Raw genomic sequence first — 12,169 nt, forward strand, 5'->3', positions numbered from 1 at the left:
GAGAGACAGAGACAGAGACAGGGAGACAGAGACAGAGAGAGACAGAGACAGAGAGAAATACTAACAAAGGAGTTCACCATTTCAGACCAGCTGGCCAGCAAGATCCAGGATCCTTCTGTTCCCCTCTCCCACTGCCCCAGTGCTGGGGTAACAGCTATGTGTCACAGGCCTGGTTCTCTACATGTATGTTGGAATTCAGACTCAAGTTTTCATGCTTGCACAGCAAACAAACAAGTAAGCCATCTCCCAGCCCAACACCCCATGTTTAAATGATGTTTTCAGCGTGTTAGGGTATTCCTGCAAACGCGAACAGAAATCAAGGCATGGGATCTACATTTCAATTTTTGAGAGTATAATTACAAAATTCTGCCCTTCCCTTTCCTCCCCCCAACCCTCCTGTATACTCCCCTTTGCCCTTTTTCAAATTCATGGTCTCTTTTTTCCAATTAATTGTTTTTACGCGCAGCGCGCGCGCGCACGCGCGCGCGTGTGTGCACACACACACACACACACACACACACATACACACACACACGCACAAAATCTTCTTAGTCTGAATAATTTTATTTATATGTAAGTTTTCAAGTCTAACCATTTTATATTGGATAACACTGGTGTGCTCCTCCCCGGGGAAGACTATTTCACCCACTCTAGGCATTCCTTAGTTGTCTGTAGTTCTTTGTGTAGTGCGAGTCTATTTGATCTTCTCGAAAGAAATGTAAACAGAGCCTAAGGCATAAATCAACTCGCAGGATTCCTCCTTCATCTCTGGCCACAGTATTGGCTCCATTGTCCTTGAGGCCTGTGAATGTCATTGCTGCGGAAGTGCCGGAGACGAGAGTCACAGAGAACTTAACACCGGCAAGTGTGTGAACGTGGGGCAGGCTTGTCACACTGCTCTGGTCACAGAGCCCAGGGACAGGCTTTAGTAAAATGAGAACTTCCCTCTCTTCAGTCCCGCTGAACACAAATCCTCTTTCCTTCATCAGAATTGATCTCCTAGTTTCCCTTTGATGTGATGCAGGCTAGGGATCTCCCGCTAACGTTGGTCCTCAAAGCTCAAGGCTAGCTGCTGCCAGGAGTAGTTAGGATATCAGTGTCTGATGACTACAGGTACAAGCGACTTAGGAGTCACTTCTAAGAAGTCTGGATGTGTGTTTCTGGCTCATTTTTTCATGTATTATTATTATTAATTTATTTATTCATACATACTAGGGATTGAATTCTGCACCTTGTTCATGCTGGACAAGCAATTTGGTATTGATCTACATCTCCAGCCTTCTTTTTTTACCTTTTATTTAGGAACAAGATCCCATTAACTTTCCCAGGTTGGTCTTGAACTCACTCTTTATTCCAAGCAAGCCTTGAGCTAACAATCCTCTTGCCTCAGTCTCCCAAGCAACTGAGATTACTGTCCTGTGCCACCAGGCCTAGCCACATTAGCTCTTTGTGCCTGCTTACCTACTTGTTTATGTCAAGACTATGTCAGAGTTTGGGAATTTAGCTCAGTGGCAGAGTGTTTGCCTAGCAAACACAAAGCCATGGGTTTGATCCCCATCACCAGAAAAAAATACATAATGCTTCCAGACATTGTTCTTTAAGACAGTCTCCTGAAAATGCTTTGTCCTCTGCCTGAAGTGACCTATCCAGTGTGTCATTGATTAGCCTCCAGCCTCTGTGGCTAACTCTAGGTCAGAAGTCACCTTCTAATGGAGACCTGCCCCGGCCCTGAGAAGATGGATTTCACATTTTTGTCAGGACTACGGTGCCTGTCTCCCCTGCCATACCATACTGTTGGCGGGCCTTGCTGGATGTCAGTGAAGAGCCTGACTCAAGACAGACGCTGCCCTACCTAGAACTTGTCATTTTGTATTCGGACATCTCTGCCAAGAGGTCTCTTTGGGGCCACAGCTAGAAAGATGCCTGAGCATGTGGAATTTCCTCGTTTATCTTTACATCCTCCACAGTGAATGGCTGTCGTCTGTCACCTCGAAGCTGCTCAGGTGCCCATTCTGAGGCTGAAGTTGCCCCATCTGTGAACAGAGGACTGGGACCACGCCACCTGCCCAGCACTTTCTCATAGACATTCCTTTTGACCCTCCACTTGCTTTCTACTTGTTTGGCTTTTGAGACAGAGTTTGGGTGGATAGCCCTTGTAATTGCTATGGAGCCTTGGACAGCTTTGAGCTCATGGCAGTCTTCCTGCCTCAGCCTCTGCAGTCCTAGACAACAGGTGAGCTCTGACACAACAGGCCTTGCTGGCTCACTCACCCATGTTGGTTCATGCTGAGTCCCATGAAGTCTGGCTTTCCCCCTTTCATCCTAACTGGTCAGATAACCATGGACTTCATGGACTTCCTAAGCATCACTGACCCAGCTATGTTTTTTGGTTGGTTAGTTGGTTGGTTGGTTGGTTGGTTGGTTGGTTAGTTGGTTGGTGGTTGGTTTTGGTGTTGGTTTTTTGAGAAAGAGTTTCTCTATGTAGCCCTGACTGTCCTGGAACTTGCTCTGTAGACCAGGCTGGCCTCAAACTCAGGGATCCGCCTGCCTCTGCCTCCCAGGTGCTGGGATTAAAGGCGTGCGTTGCCACTGCCGGTCCCCATCTGTATTTTTGACCCTCCTTGACTACTCATCACACTGGTTTGATTTTCTGTCTTTTTTCTCAGCTAGACTATGAACTCTGGGGTGCAGAGTCATCCAGTGTCCCATTTTAGGAGGCATGGTCTGTCACTCATCTCTCCCCGGTGATCAAGCATGCTAGGTGGCATGAGAGCCGATGATAGACAAGGGATTCTGTTCTTTGCTCTCTGTGTGCCCTGGCCTACTAGATCAAGAGGGGACTGACTCAACTGAATTCATCAATGGCTTCTTTGCTGTTGCTTCTGAAGTTGGCTGATAGAGGGAGCTTTGGAAAGAAAAATGTAGCCTTCCGTGTGAATATGTTTTCAAAGAAACTCTGGTTCTACTTCTCATTTAGCAGCCTGGCAGCCACCCTTTCCTTCCTTCAGACTAGATTGGAGGCAAGAGAGCAAAACCCCAAGAAAAAAATTCCTTCTGAAGCCTTTAGGGTATGTATTCTTTACAGAGTATGTATTCTTTGTGTGTGTATGTGTGTGATACTGGGATTGAATTTAGTGTGCCATGGGCGCTAGGTAAATCCTGTACCACTGATCTGTGTCTCCAGCCTTCATCCCACACAGTTTAACAGGTTTCAGGTTACAGATCATTTCCAAAAAAACGTGAGCTTTGATGCCATTCAACTGGGCTGTGCTGCATGACCATGCTAAATATGGATCCAATATATTTGTATTCTTTACTTTTCTCATTGCTGGGACCAAAGACCCAACAGAAGCAACTTAAGGAGAGAAGGGTCTGATGGGCTCGGAGCTCCGGGGATCTCAGTCCATCACGGCAGAATAGGTGTAATGATGAGAGATGCGGGCAGTGCATGGCCATGGGGGCTTACGATGCAGCTTCTCACATCCAGGCAGATTAGAAAGCAAAGCACAGGGTTGGAGGCAGGGCTTGGCTCTAATCCTCAAGGCCTATCCTTAAACTGTGTCCCAAAGGCTGCACAGCCTCCCAAAGCAGCAGCACCAGCCTGGGGAACACATTTCCCATTCAAGCCATGGCAGTACTGGTGTATACCTTGGCAGCTCCTGTTCTTCAGATGTGGCTGCACATGGCTGGTCTTCCTACTCTGCAGAGTGACGAGAATTTGGACCTGAGACACACGGCCCCACAGAGACGCTTCCTAAATGGGCCACCATGGCTACCTCCCTCCATGTCTCAAGTCTGCCCTTTCCTGATATTATAAGAGAAATGTCTGATATATTCTCCCTAGCTCTCAAAGACTCCCCATGCATTTTTAATGCAGCGGTGATTTCCATCATGTTTTATTCTTGATTCCTCCTTTTTAAGTGCGGCACTGTGGGTCTTGAGAGCCATAAGAAATGGGGTTGGGGACGGCAAGGAAGATTGCTGTCGATGAGAGGCATAGCTGTAAATTCTGAAGTCAAATTATCTTTGTGAACTAAATGGTACCTGAATTTTATTCGAGTGAAAATCTGGGCAATTGACTGTGATTTAGAAGGATCACTGTTCCCCATACTTCAAATGCACTGAAACGCCCCCACCCCACCCCTTTTGCAACAGCCTGGGGGAACTTATGCAAATCAAAGTTGTATTATTTAGTCTGAAGATACGAAGGCTGGCAGAAAAATTGGACTACAACCATATCAGATGTTGTGTTGAAGATATGAACTGTTATTTGCTATTTAATAGGACACAGAATTAAGATAGGCTCACAGTGCTTCGTGTAGATGAAATAGTAGGAATGTAAAAATCCTTGAAGTAGCTAGTACATTGTTGTTGGGGGCTTTTACTCTTTTGGGGGGCCCACCACCCAGCCCCCAAATAAATCACACATGGAGATTTATTATTACTTATAAATGCCCGGCCTTAGCTTGACTTGTTTCTTGCCAGCTTTCCTTAACTTAAATTATCCTGTTTATCTTTTGCTTCTGGGCTTTTGTCTTTCTCTATTCCCGTATACCTTTCTTTATTTCTTTACTCCATAGCTTGCTGTGCAGCTGGGTGGCTGGGTGACTGTCCCCTGATGTCCTCTCCCTTTCTCTCTTGTTCCTTCTTCTCTCCTCCCAGATTTCCCCTTCTGTTAATTCTCTCTGCCTGCCAGCCCCACCTTTTTCCTGCCTCGCCATTGGCCACTCAGCTCTTTATTACACCATCAGGTGTTTTAGACAGGCTTCACAAAGTTAAATAAATACAACACAAACAAATGTAACGCACCTTAAAGTAATATTCTACCACAATACACAGTGGATTTTCGAGTGTCTGTGCGTCACACATGTACATGCATGTGAAGGTCAGAGGTCAACTTCTGGTGTTGTTCCATCTGTTTTGGTTTTTGAGACAGGCTCTTTGCTGGAATCTGAGTAGCCCAGGCAGGCTGGCCAGCAAACCTCCAAGGCTCTGCCTGTCCCCACCTCTCCAGAGCTGAGGTGGCGAGCACACATCACCTCACCTGACATTGATCTCCTGACTGTGGCACTAATGGAGTAGACCAAGATGGTTGGCCAGGAAGTCCCAGTGATCCATCTCCTCAACACTGAGATGACAAAATACACAGCACCATGTCTGGCTTTTGAAATGAATGCTGGGGCTCAAACTCAGGTCTTATAAGGCAAGTACTCTACCAACTGAGTCTTTTCTCCAGCCCTCCCAAGATTATTTCAACATTCAACCTAGTTTGAGAACTACCAGATCAATTGTCATAATTTCAAGGAGGGAGAAAAGAGGAGAGAGGAAGGAGAGAAGTGGGGATAAGGAAACTCCAATATTTGAACAAGCTTTTGAGACACTGAGCAGTCCTTCTCTACACAGGCTCAGTATACACTTTCCTGAGGTGTCGTTATCATTCACTCAAAGTTAAGACTACCTACCTCAGGGATGGAGAGATACCTCGGTGGTTAAGTGTACTTCCTGCTCTTACAAAGGACCCAGGCTCAGTAACCAGGACCCAGGTCAGGTGTTTCACCACTTCCCTTACTTCAGCTTCAGGGCATCTGATGCCTTTGGCCTCCACAGACAGCATGCTTGTATGCACATATCTATACACATAATTAAATATAATAAAAATAGTATTTTTTTTAAAAGAATGCCCATCTTATCTGTTGGACCATGTTGAGCTTTCTGATAAAGGTGGATTGATCAGGCAAGCATCCAGGTTGGAAACTGTAAAGAGGTGCAGGTCTAGAATGGTCTGGCCTGGGCAAGTCCACATCCTGGCTGGGGAGGGGATCCCAACCAGATGACCTCATAATTGCTCTTCCTATATCTTCAAATCTTGCCACAGACTTCCATGACCCAAGAACCCACAGAACTATTGACCTCCTAGGTCTATTACCATCCTCTAGCCCTTACCCCTACATAGCTTCTCCGAGACAAACAAATTCACAGGAAACATACACAAGTCCCTTCCTAATATTTTCCCCATTGGATCTTACTGGCTTTATAATTTGTCTCCCACTGTCATAACAAAACACCTGAAGCTTGCTACTTTATATATAAAGAAGTTTCTCTAGCTCACGGCTCTACAGACTGAAAGTCCAAAGTTAGGTGGCCTCATCCTTCCTGGATACACTGGCTGTGTCACATCACGGCAGGCATGCATTTCAAAGGGAGCGATCAAATGCAAGACAGAGTCAGACAGTGAGAAGAGGCTGGTCTTGCTCTTCTATTTGATAACCCTTTATCGAGATCCCGTAAGATCGACATTAATCACCGCTGAAGCTAAAACTCCAGTCTTCCAATCACCTCCGGGTAAGTTGTACCCCTTCAAGATTCCCTCACCTCTCAATGTGACCACACCGGGGCTCTCAGGCTCCAGCTCACCAAGTCTGGGAGACTATGGCACTGGCTCATTTGGACCCAGGAAGCTCAGAGCCCGGGAGTTTATGTTTTATGGAGGTGGGAGTCCAGTCTTCCACTGTCCAAGGAGAGACATCAGCCCGTCCTAAGGAAGGCCACCGACACTCAGCCTCTGAAGACGTTTTATTCCCTGTGGTCTGGGTACCATTATCTTCTCAGGCTTCCAAGAAGGATGAGAGACATTAGGCAAAGCCCAGAGAATTCGATAAAGGTCTGGACTGAGGGGTAAAGTGAGAGGAAGAGAGTATCCCAAAGATTCTGTTTCAAACCAGATGGGGTCTCCATTACTGAAGTGGGGGACCCTGGGAAGATTCCAGTTAGCTCCTTTATTGTCCTCAACTTTCCATGTTTACTTCTCATTTAAATTTCTTTCCCATGATGCTGCCTATAAGAATTTATAAATCATCCATTAGTAGTTAACCAAAGTCTTAATTACTTATTAAGCCAGACCCAGCCAAAGGAATAAAAAACGCTGACATTGACTACTAAAAAAAACGGATTCTGCCTACTTCACGCTTTCAGCATGACCATGATTCATTAGAGTCCATCTTTAAGTCAGTCATGGAGATTGACAGAGAGAAAGAGAGAGAAAGAGAGAGAGAGAGAGAGAGAGAGAGAGAGAAAAATCTATGAAGCTGGGTTTGTGCTTTGTGCTCAAATGAACTAGATGTGTTTCAGCCTGGCTTCAGGGACCGGTTCCAGAGACTGGTCTGTGTGGAACCGGTCTCCCGAGAACAATCCCTCACCCTTTGTTGAGTACGTCTGCCTCTCACCACGTGTGTATTCCTCCCTCTGTCTGTACCTGCCGCTGTGCTCTGTCCATTAGCAGTGGATAAATGAAGCAGAGGAAAGCAGGGCCAGTGTGATTTAATCAAAGAAGTAGAAAGATGTTGAGCAGACACACAGGAAACATGAACACCATGTAGGACTTGTCATCGGTGCTCTGACAAAATACTTGACATTATCTTAAGAGGGCAAAGATTCACTTGAGCCCATGGCTTCAGAGATTTCAATCCACAGGCCTGTCTCATTGACCAGGACAGTTGCGGGAGGAGTGGAAGCCTGAAGCTCAGAAACAGAGCCTCCCAGGTAGCCGCCACGGGAGGCCCCCGGGGCACATGACTCAGTGGTGAGAGGCCCTTGAATCAGCCCCTTGCTTTGTCTCCATGGCTTGAAGTGACTGACTCTCCCCCACAGCTGCTCTTAGCTAGCAATGCTATCACTGGCATCCTGTCCAGCACGCAGTAGGCTGCACAGGAACAGCTGGCAGCCTTTGTAGACCCTGACCACATCCTTCACACTTAGCCATCTCTCAGGTTGCTACCGATTTGCCTTCCTGCCACATCTGCCTCACTCCTTCCCTCCTGGGCTCCTCTTCCACCTCAGGCTTCCACCATCTTCTGTACAGGACCAGAGCCACTGTTTCATGACTGAGGGGCATGCCCCCCCCCCCACTTCCCATATGACCACATACCTGAGCTTCACTCATACCCTGACCTCTGACCTGACCTCTCACCTCCCCTCCTCTACTTCCTAGCACTACTGACTTCCTAGAGCTTCCTGGAAGTGCTTTGGTCTTCCTTCTAGCCTCGGGTCTTGTGTACAAGCTATCCTTCCTTTTTCCTGGAACTTTCACCGTGTCTCCTCAGAAGGGGGGTATGAAGCTCTTCACCATTGTCTCAGTAGAGTTAGTATCATTCCGTCCAGGCTGCTATAACAAAACACCATGGAGTTGGTGACTTACAGACAACAGATATTTATTGCTCATAATTCTAGAGGCTAGAAGTCTCAGATCAGAAGACCAGGACATTTAGAGTCCAGCAAAGACCTTCTTCCTAGGCCACAGAGGCATTTTCTCATTGTGACCTCACATAGAACAAGGAGTAAAGGTCTCTCTGGGTGTTTTTCCACATGGGTGCCAGTCATTTGGTAAGGGCTCCACACTCATAACCTAATCACTTCCAAAGGCTCGTCCTTATGATTCTGTCACCTGGAGGACAGTCTCAAGGGAGAGGTGTGGCTGAGCAAACACTCCAGCCACTGCAATTAACGGTCACTTTCGCTTCTGTCTTCCACATCAGTCATGACCAGCTCCTGGATGAAGAGCATCTCTACCGGAGAGGAACACTCAATAAATAAAGTATTGATCAGAAAGCTGTTGTTAAGGAGAGCGATGTGGCTCCATTGGTGGAGTGCGTGCATGAAGCTTAGATCTCCAGCATCAAATATGCACAAAGTTATTAGAATGACAACTATAAGTTGATGGGCCCTAGGACTCGGTCAGTGGTCTTCATAATTTCAGTGTCTCTATTTTGACCTGGGCTTGAATGGAAGTATTTTCAGAAATGCAAAGAACTTGCCTCACAGTTGAAATAAACTACAGAGCACAAGCCTTCAGTACTGGGTGCTTCAACAGAGCCTCCGGGGAACTGAGCCCCAGGCAAGCCCTGGGCCAGCTGAGCACACTTCCTTGATGTTGCTAAGGATTAAGACACTTTGCCCCAGGCAGGGTGGGGGAGTTCAGACAGCCAGAGAAAGGCCCTTCCTGGTTTGCTACTGGGTTCTCATCTCTGAGGTTCTTTCTTCCTGGCAACAGGGCCGCAGATGAGCCTGACGCAGGGCTTTAGGCCCCTCACCAATCAATAGCTGTGCTTTGGGAAGGAAACTGACTTCATGGCTTCCATTCTTCCATCCTGGGCTGATTGTGGTGAAACCTGGACAGCATGGGGTAGGGAGGATTGCTGGGAATGAGAAAAGCATTTCCAACAGTTATCAATGTGCTTTCCTGTACTCAGGGCAACATGAACCCAGGTACAAATGCACCCACATACACATGCAGGCAGGTACATATGTATACAGCTACACATGCATATAGGTATACATACATGAAGATACACACGTACTAAAATATGCATGTACACAGATATGCATGCATACAGACATGCATGAATTCATGCAGACTTACATGCATGTACACATGCACAAAGGTATGCATGCATACAGGTACACATTCATGCAGCTATGCATGCAAGTACATGAGAACAAATATGCATCCACCAGAAGTACATCCCACAAAAACACTGCAGTCTGGGATCAGGGACTATGGGCTCTGCCCAATCGTCTGAAGCTGGGCCCTGACTATACCTGCCTACCCTGTTCACAGGCTACCAGGCACAGTCAGCACTGAGGTTACATTTGGCAAAACCTGAAAAACAAACTTGCACTTTTTCTTTGGGAAAAAAAAATTCTGAAAGGTATGAGGAAGTTGCACACAGCTCTCCTGACAGTGAAGGGCCAGAGCCACAAGGATAAGGTCCCTGACCATGCTATCTCCTGATCTCTAGTCTCCACACTCAGAATTCCCTATGTGTCCCTCCTGGGCTTCCAGGCTGTGATGAAAGTGAATGATTACATAGTAATCAGGGCCGGGAGCAGCAACCGACCCAACCCTAAATGGCTTCCTTAGGGTTCTCAGCAGTGATTGTGGAAAGCAGGGGTGCGTAAGCTCCCATTCTAGGGGCGCTGGAAAAATGGACACACACACCCCTGTGCAGCCATTTGCTCATTCCCTTGACCAGCATGCTGGGAACTTGTACACACTGCAAAGAGAATTTCTTACTCTCTTTCTAGCCTTGGTGATGACACCCCGCGCTCCCCACCCCTGCCGAGCTCATGAGCAGTGTGCTCTCAGCTGCAGTCCCTGAGTCCCTTTCCTCCTGACTGCCCTATCTCACCACATCTATATCCCTTGCTTACAGGCACAGAGCTGGCCTGCAGCCCACACTGGTCATGTCTTCCCTGATGCCCAGCCATGTTCCCTGGCTCCCCAGACCAGTTCTTTCGCATTGCCCCAATGTCAGTTTCATGGTCCCAAACTTCTTTGGTTCCCTGTGGAAAAAGCCTAACCACTGAGTCCACTTTCACCCCAGTAGCCATTAGCTGAGGTCAGACATGATTTAAAGTGCTGACCTTCCCAGTACATCCTGAGCCATGGAGGAGGATTCCCAATGACACCCTGCCCAAGCTGGTACTATGGCACTTGCCTCCTGCTTGTCCTCGAATCTCTGGTGCTGGCCACACAATTACCAAGTCACTACCTGTAACCTATCCTATTCAGAGCTATTTTCATATAGGTTATTTTTGCATCTCGGTTTGGATTTCCAGTTCTAAATCTATTGTGTCCAAACAGAGGGTTAAACAAAGACTTGAGTAACCTCCGGTGAATCAGACTCTAGGGTACATGGAGTCAGTATTGGAAACGGAATCCTAAAATATTCGGAGCATGAAGCCACGTGGTGATGGCACACGCCCTTGATCACAGCACTTGAGAGGCAGAGGCAGGTGAATCTCTGAGTTTGAGGCCAGCCTGGACTACAGAGCAAGTTCCAGGACAGCCAGGGCTATTTACTCAGAAAAACCCTGTCTCGAAAAACAAACAAACAAACAAACAATTTGACTTCCTCATCTCACAGACAGAAGGTTGAAGCTCAGAAAGGTTCAGCAACTCACAAAATGATGGGCAGTGAATTTACTGAAGAACAATTATTTATTCAGTGTGTAATCTGTTTGATGAGATAGGAACATGAAGGTGAATCAGTCACAGTTCGTACTTTCCAAGAACTTAAAATTTGCTTGTGTGTATGGTGGACACACGTTTATGTTACACATGTGTTTTCCAGTGTATATGCATATGCGTGTAGGACTGTGTATGTGCACGCTCATATGACGACCAGAGGTGGATGTCAGGTGTCACCTCTATCATTCTCCACCCTTTTGTTTTGTTATGTTATGTTTTGCCTGCCTGTATGTCTGTGTACTACGCGCGTGCCTGGTGCTAGCAGAGGTCAGAAGAAGACATCAGATCCCCTGGAACTAGAGTTATGGATGGGTGTGAGACACCATGTGGGTGATGGGAACCAAACCCAGGTCCTCTGTAAGATCAACAAGTGCCCTTAACCTTGGAACCATGTCTCTAGCCACTCGACCTTATTCTTTGAGACAGAGAGATGATCAACCGGACTAAACCTGAAGACCACTGAGTGGACTAGATGACTGGCCAGTGAGTCCTACGGACCCACCTGCCTCCAGCCCACCCAGGGCCAGCTTTACAGATGCTCTTCTGTCCTTTGTACATGGGTGTTTCAGGTCCAGACTGTTCTTCACCCTTACACAGTAGATGCTTTACCTCCTGAGCCCTCTCCAGAACTCAGAGATGAGACACGGGTGAGCATCAACACCTCCTCCCCTGTATGACAGAAAGCTAGAGTCCCATCACATGCTAGACAGGCTATAACCACATCCCAAGAAAGGAGATGGTGAGCTCTAAATCCTGTGAGTGTCAGCAAAGGAACTGCTGGTGGTATGGAAAAGATTTTCTGGCAAATTCATGTCAAACAATGTAGTCCAGTCTGTGAGGTCAGCCCCGCACTGCTCCTTACTCGGTTCGTGGGGGCTCACGGCTTCATTCAGCCATATTTAGGAGGAGCAGTGTTCTGTATGCCCTGCTGTGACTGGCAGAGACTGCAATCATGCCTAGGGAACAAAGGTACCAAATGTCCACCTTGGGACCTTCCAGCTCAGTATGACTCCGAAGACAACGGCACTCAAGACAGGGAAGAAAAGAGTCTGGTTTCTCACTCCTCTCTTTTATCCTTTCTCAGGCTGTAATCACAGCACTCTGAGAGCTGAGGCAGAAGGATTGTAGAGAACTTGAGCTACA

This window comes from Peromyscus eremicus, chromosome 5 (genome assembly GCF_949786415.1).
Source record: "Peromyscus eremicus chromosome 5, PerEre_H2_v1, whole genome shotgun sequence".
NCBI lineage: Eukaryota > Metazoa > Chordata > Mammalia > Rodentia > Cricetidae > Peromyscus > Peromyscus eremicus.